We start from the raw sequence: 6,312 nt of genomic DNA, 5'->3' as shown, positions 1-6,312 counted from the left end.
CTTTAGAAATTATTTTTGAAAGTACAGAAGGGTATTTTTGATCAAAAGTTAATCATAGAAATTATTTTAATTACCCCCCCCCCCCCTCATTCAGTACACAAAATCAACTCAAAACTTTCATTCAACATTATAACTCACTAAAAAGACCATTCCTCAAAACCTGCTTTTGGATATCGAGTTAATTATTAAGACCAAACTAACTCAAGATTCAGGGCGATATAAACACCTACTTTTGAGGGATACCAGATAAGCTTTGCCACCCAGCGAGGCCTATGCTAGCCCTGCCTTTCAGGGATATCAAGTTACTTAATAAGGCTCAACTAGCCCAGGTTCCCGGGAGATCTAAACACCTACTTTTGAGGGATACCAGATAAGCTTTGCCACCCAGCGAGCCCTATGCTAGACCTGCCTTTCAGGGATACCGAGTTAATTATCAAGGCTCAACTAGCCCGGGTAACCGGGCGATCTAAACACCTACTTTTGAGGGATACCAGATAAGCTTTACCACCCTGCGAGCCCTATGCTAGACCTGCCTTTCAGGGATACCAAGTTAATTATCAAGGCTCAACTAGCCCGGGTTCCCGGGCCCTAAAGTCACCTACTTTTGAGGGATACCACATAAGCTTTACCACCCAGCGAGACCTATGCTAGACCTGCCTTTCAGGGATACCAAGTTAATTATCAAGGATCAACTAGCCCGGGTTCCTGAGCCCTAAAATCACCTACTTTTGAGGGATACCAAATAAGCTTTACCACCCAGCGAGACCTATGCTAGACTTGCCTGTCAGGGATACCGAGTTAATTATCAAGGCTCAACTAGCCCGGGTAACCGGGCCCTAAAGTCACCTACTTTTGAGGGATACCAGATAAGCTTTACCACCCAGCGAGCCCTATGCTAGACCTGCCTTTCAGGGATACCAAGTTAATTATCAAGGCTCAACTAGCCCGGGTTCCCGGACCCTAAAGTCACCTACTTTTGAGGGATACCAGATAAGCTTTACCACCCAGCGAGCCCTATGCTAGACCTGCCTTTCAGGGATACCGAGTTAATTATCAAGGCTCAACTAGCCCGGGTAACCAGGCCTTAAAGTCACCTACTTTTGAGGGATACCAGATAAGCTTTTACCACCCAGCGAGCCCTATGCTAGACCTGCCTTTCAGGGATACCGAGTTAATTATCAAGGCTCAACTAGCCCGGGTTCCCGGGAGATCTAAACACCTACTTTTGAGGGATACCAGATAAGCTTTACCACCCAGCGAGCCCTATCCCAGACCTGCCTTTCAGGGATACTAAGTTCATTAATAGGGCTCAACTAGCCCGGGTAACCGGGCGATCTAAACACCTACTTTTGAGGGATACCAGATAAGCTTTACCACCCAGCGAGCCCTATGCTAGACCTGCCTTTCAGGGATACTGAGTTAATTATCAAGGCTCAACTAGCCCGGGTAACCGGGCGATCTAAACACCTACTTTTGAGGGATACCAGATAAGCTTTACCACCCAGCGAGCCCTATGCTAGACCTGCCTTTCAGGGATACCGAGTTAATTATCAAGGATCAACTAGCCCGGGTAACCGGTCGATCTAAACACCTACTTTTGAGGGATACCAGATAAGCTTTACCCTAATTATGGTGTTTTTAAACCTAACCCTAGTTGCCCGCCTAATTAAAATATCAAGTCCCGTGGGTAGAGTAATTAAGGTGTGGGCACGGCGTGGGTGTTAGATCCTGCGGAAATCGCCAAGTTTTAACGTGCCCCAACACCCGGGACGCTAGGGTTTTTTTTGGACAAAGTTATGGCAAAATCCCTAAAAAGGCGAAAAATGCCCTTAAACTCTGATTTCCCATAAAGGATTAGATAAAACTAACTAGGGGTTGAATAGGGGGTCAAAATTAAGGGCTAACCCTGTGGGAAGGGATAGCCCAGCACCCCTAGAAATATGGCTCCAAGGGACCCAGGAACGAGGATGGTCTGAGGGGTATAACCAACTTACCCTATAATAATGTCTAAGTACAAAAGTACTTCATTTTTTTGGGTTAATAGTATGTTTTTCTTTATCCTTGGATTTTTACTTGGATTTTTACCCTGGTGCGAGGGACAATGGTTGAAAACCTACCCTCCCAAAATTGCAGCCCGATCCCCAACTTGGGGGCTGGGGATGGACTTTGAAGTTTTTTGAAGTTTTCTTTTTTGAAGCCAAGACTGGTCCTAACATCTCATATCGGTGGCCAGTTCGAGCCTTTTTTCAACCCCCACCCCGGGTGCTAAGCGCCCCCTCAGAGATTTTTTCTGGGTGGGGTAATAAAGAGTGGACCCTGCCCTACGGATCTGGCAAGTTTCGCGCCTGAAATCAGCCTGGAAAGGGGATAGGATGATGTTTTACTAAGATAGCCACTTGCCCTTAAAGTGCAGGGCTCGCTCTAAAAGGGTTTTTTCAGGGTTGTGCCCCTTTAGAAAAGGGGGTTAGACCCCTTCTTTTGACCCCAAAGGACCCCCAACATTTCAGATCGGCTCCTAAAAGGATATTACAGAAGAAGTCAAAGGCGATGGGTGACACTCCAGTTACTTCCCGGAGGCCTTGGGGGTGGTCTTGGCCCCTAGCCCCTATTTTCAACCATGGGGCAATAGAGTGGGGCCAGGTCATGTTTGGGTGCTAAGGGGTCTTCGGTAGCCCCAAAGACTTGGGCTCAGTGAAGAATCAAAGTCGCCGACTCGCCCCAAAAGGGTGGGGCTAGGGTGGGGGTCAGACAGATCCTTTGCCCTTGACCCAGGCACCTGATTTTTGGGTCCCGAATTGCACAATCCTTTCTATGTTGGCCCTGTAAAGGGCAACAAGATCCCTCAACGGATCTTGGAGATAGCGTCTTTAAAAAATTGCCCATTTTCAACAGTTTGGCCATTGGGGGACTTCAGTCCTGACCCCATATCTCCGCTACCCTGTACGACGCTGTTCTTTTGAGATCTCATAGGGGAGGTTTGGGGTCCCATCTCACGTGAATGTCGATTCCCTAGCACTAAGGCTTCTAGGACTTCCGGCCCTTCAAAAAAGTAGAAAAAAGTGAAAAAATCGACTTGGGCCCCACTTGACCCCTGATTTCAAGGGGCCAAATTTCCCCCATGGGAGTCGAGGGCTGTCCCTTAAGAGGTTCCTCGCGAAAATTGGAACCCTCCAACCCCCTCGACCTTAGGGCAACGACTCTTAGAAAAAAGGTCGAAAATGGAAACATGGGGTCCATTGGGGAGTTGTTGTCAACAAACCTTTTGAGGATAGACAATGCCTCTCTAGGATTGGGTAAAACATAGATGGGGCTCAAACGCACTCAAAAATGACCCAAAATTCGAAGGTTACCATATGGGCCCTTCGACCCCAAGGGGCAACAGACCCCATGAGGAGCGACTACCATCCCTATTAAGGGTCCTCCGGTAATTTGAGCTCTCTAGCCCCATCAGTTCCGGACCCGCGAAAAAATGATTTTGAGGTGATGACCGGGAAGGGACAAAATTCCGACTTTTCAAAAAAAGGGGGCTCACTGGCCCCGGACCTGTTGGGGTCGCGTCCCCGAAGGGCCCTTCAGCTCATACTAGACCCGGAAGCCCAAACACCCCCAAAAAGTTATTCAAAAAGGAAGATCACTCGCGCAAACAATGCTTGCATGGGGCAAATTGGCCCCATGGGGTCCGAGAGGCACCCCATGGAAGGGGCCTCGAACGGAATTGCCCCATCCGTTCCAGAGCACCAAACCTTAAAAGAAAAGGAGTACTCCCCATGGGATTCCCGATGACCGGAGGGGTCATGTCACCCCATGAGGATTTCGGATCGCCCCCTTCCGAGGGTCCCTCTGTCGAATTGGGGACCCTTTGCCTCACTTCTGTCAGGTAGCCATTTTGGCCCTAAAACACTTAGACAATTTTCCAGGACCCAGTAGCCATTTCTGCCCTCCAAGTAGCCAAGTAGCCCTATAAAAATCACCCCTCTTTCCAGCAAGCACGGTGACCATACCTCGGGACCTAGGGACCCCATTTTCCGCACAGGAACTCCCAGAAAGGGGCTCTGTTGACCCCTAGAAGGGCAACTCCCAACAAGGGTCGAAAGTGGATTGGGGTCACCCTTTAGAAGGGTGTGGTCAGGGTGGGTATTTATCCCTCTAGCCCCAATACGGCCCCATGGGTCTCAGTAGGTCTCAGTCCTGACTATAAAAATGTTGGCCCCATCCCTGATGGCCCCTGACCCCACTGGGTCTCTGGGACCACACAGGGATCGAGATCGCCCCCTTCCAAGGACCCTTTTCCAAATTGGGGTATCCTAGCCTCATTGACCCCGGACCTACAGGTCTTGCACTAGAGGGTGATCACTCAGGAAAATCCTGCCCCAGGGGGCAAACTGAACCCATGGGGCATCAAGGGGGCCCCATCCAAGGTCCTTGTCCCAATTTCAGTTCCGTAGCCCCTTCCACTCCGGAGCTACAAAATTTGCAAAAAGGGTCCAAAAGAGAAAAAGGGGCTATTTCGGAGGGTTCATATCTCGGTACCCGAAGTACTTGGGGACCCTATTTTTACCCCCCCCGACCCCCCGAGGGGTTCTCTTACGATCCCTGGAAAGGCAGGTCCCTAAAGGGACCCACAATAGTTTGGGGCCACCCTCTTAAAAGGGTCATCTCAGGTAACATTTATGGCCCTTAGCCCCAAATGGACCCCACGTGGGCACAGAGTTGGGCCCCACTAATCTTCAAAACAAATAGGGTTAGGTCTGACCCCATCATGAGGGGCTTGACCAGTGGTTAAAAAATTCTAGCCCCACCCATGGGGACTGATGACCCCAAGGGGACCCATTTGCCCCACAGGGACCGAGAACGGACCTCTCTTAAGCCCCATCCTAAATTGGGGACCGCTAGCCCATCGATCCCAGCGCTACACGTCTACCAGTGAAGGGTGACCCATTTTTCAACTCCGGCCACAAGGGGCAAACTGGCCCCAGAACCCTCGAAGGTGACCCCTCTCAAGGTCTCTCCCGAACTTTGAGTCTTCTGGCCCTACAAGTTTGGCAGTGACCCCTCTTTTAAAAAGGCTGTTATTCAGGTAGCGAAAATGGCCCTAAAAGGTAGTCAAAATGGCACTTAAACAAAAACGTAAACAATCCCAGAAGTTTGAGAGTGAGCCATTTTTTCAGATTGCGGATCTTCCGGTAGCCAAAACGGCTATTAAAAAACGTTTAAAATCCCCAAACTTTCGATTGGTCATATCTCAGGACCGAAAGTACCTAGGAACCCCATTTTTTGGCCCTGGATCCCTCGAAGGGTTCTTGGTTGATCCCCGGAAGAATAGATCCCTAAAGGGGCCGGCAATAGTTTGGGGCCACCCTCTTCAAAGGGTCATGCCGGGATAAGGTTTTTAGCTCTTTGCCCAAACTCGACCCCATGGGGCCATACAGTTGGGCCCAATAATATTAGCCCCTTAAAAAATATGGGGCTGACCCCATCAAGTGGGGCTCAGTCAGCAGTCTAAAAATTCTTAACCACCCTTTGGTGACCCCTGACCCCTAGGGGGCAAATTTGCCCCACAAGATTAGGGAACGGACCCCTCTTATCCCCCAGTCCCAAATGGGGTCCTCTAGCCCCATCGACCCCAGAGCTACAAGTCCTCGAGTAAAGGATGTCACCCTGAAACACTTGGGTCCCAAGGGGGCAAATGAGCCCCATGGGGCTCCAAGCCGCTCTCCTTGAATGCCCCTGCCCAAATTTGGGTCCCCTAGCTCCACCCACTCTCGAGCCCCATAACTTGCAAAGAGGGTCGAAATCGGCAAAGTGGGGCTCTGTTGGAGGGTTTATATCTCGGGACAGGAAGTAACTAAGGATCCCATTTTTTGGCCCTGAACCCCATGAAGGGGTTCTGTCGACACCCTGAAGAACAGGTCCTTTGAGGGGCCGGCAAAAGTTTGGAGTCACCCTCTTAAAAGGGTCATGTCGGGGTAGGGTTTTTAGCCCTTTGCCCCAAATCGACCTCATGGTGCAATGCTGTGGGGCCCCATGATATTAGCCACTCAAAAAATTGGGGGCTGACTCCATCAAATGGGGCTCAGTCGGCAGTCTAAAAGTTCTTAACCCCCCTTTGGGGACCCCTGACCCGAAGGGGAAAAATTTGCCCCCACGGGTGCCTAGACCGAACCCCTCTTAGGCCCCATCCCAAATTAGGGTCCCCTAGCCCGATCAACTTTAGAGCTAGAAGTCCTCCAGTAAAGGGTGTCACTAAAAAAACATTGGCCTTAAGGGGGCAAATGAACCCCAGGGGGCTCGAAGACGTTCCCTTTGAAGGAC

This window comes from Ostrea edulis, chromosome 4 (genome assembly GCF_947568905.1).
Source record: "Ostrea edulis chromosome 4, xbOstEdul1.1, whole genome shotgun sequence".
In the NCBI taxonomy this organism is placed as follows: domain Eukaryota; kingdom Metazoa; phylum Mollusca; class Bivalvia; order Ostreida; family Ostreidae; genus Ostrea; species Ostrea edulis.
Note: the sequence above shows the minus strand (reverse complement) of the source record.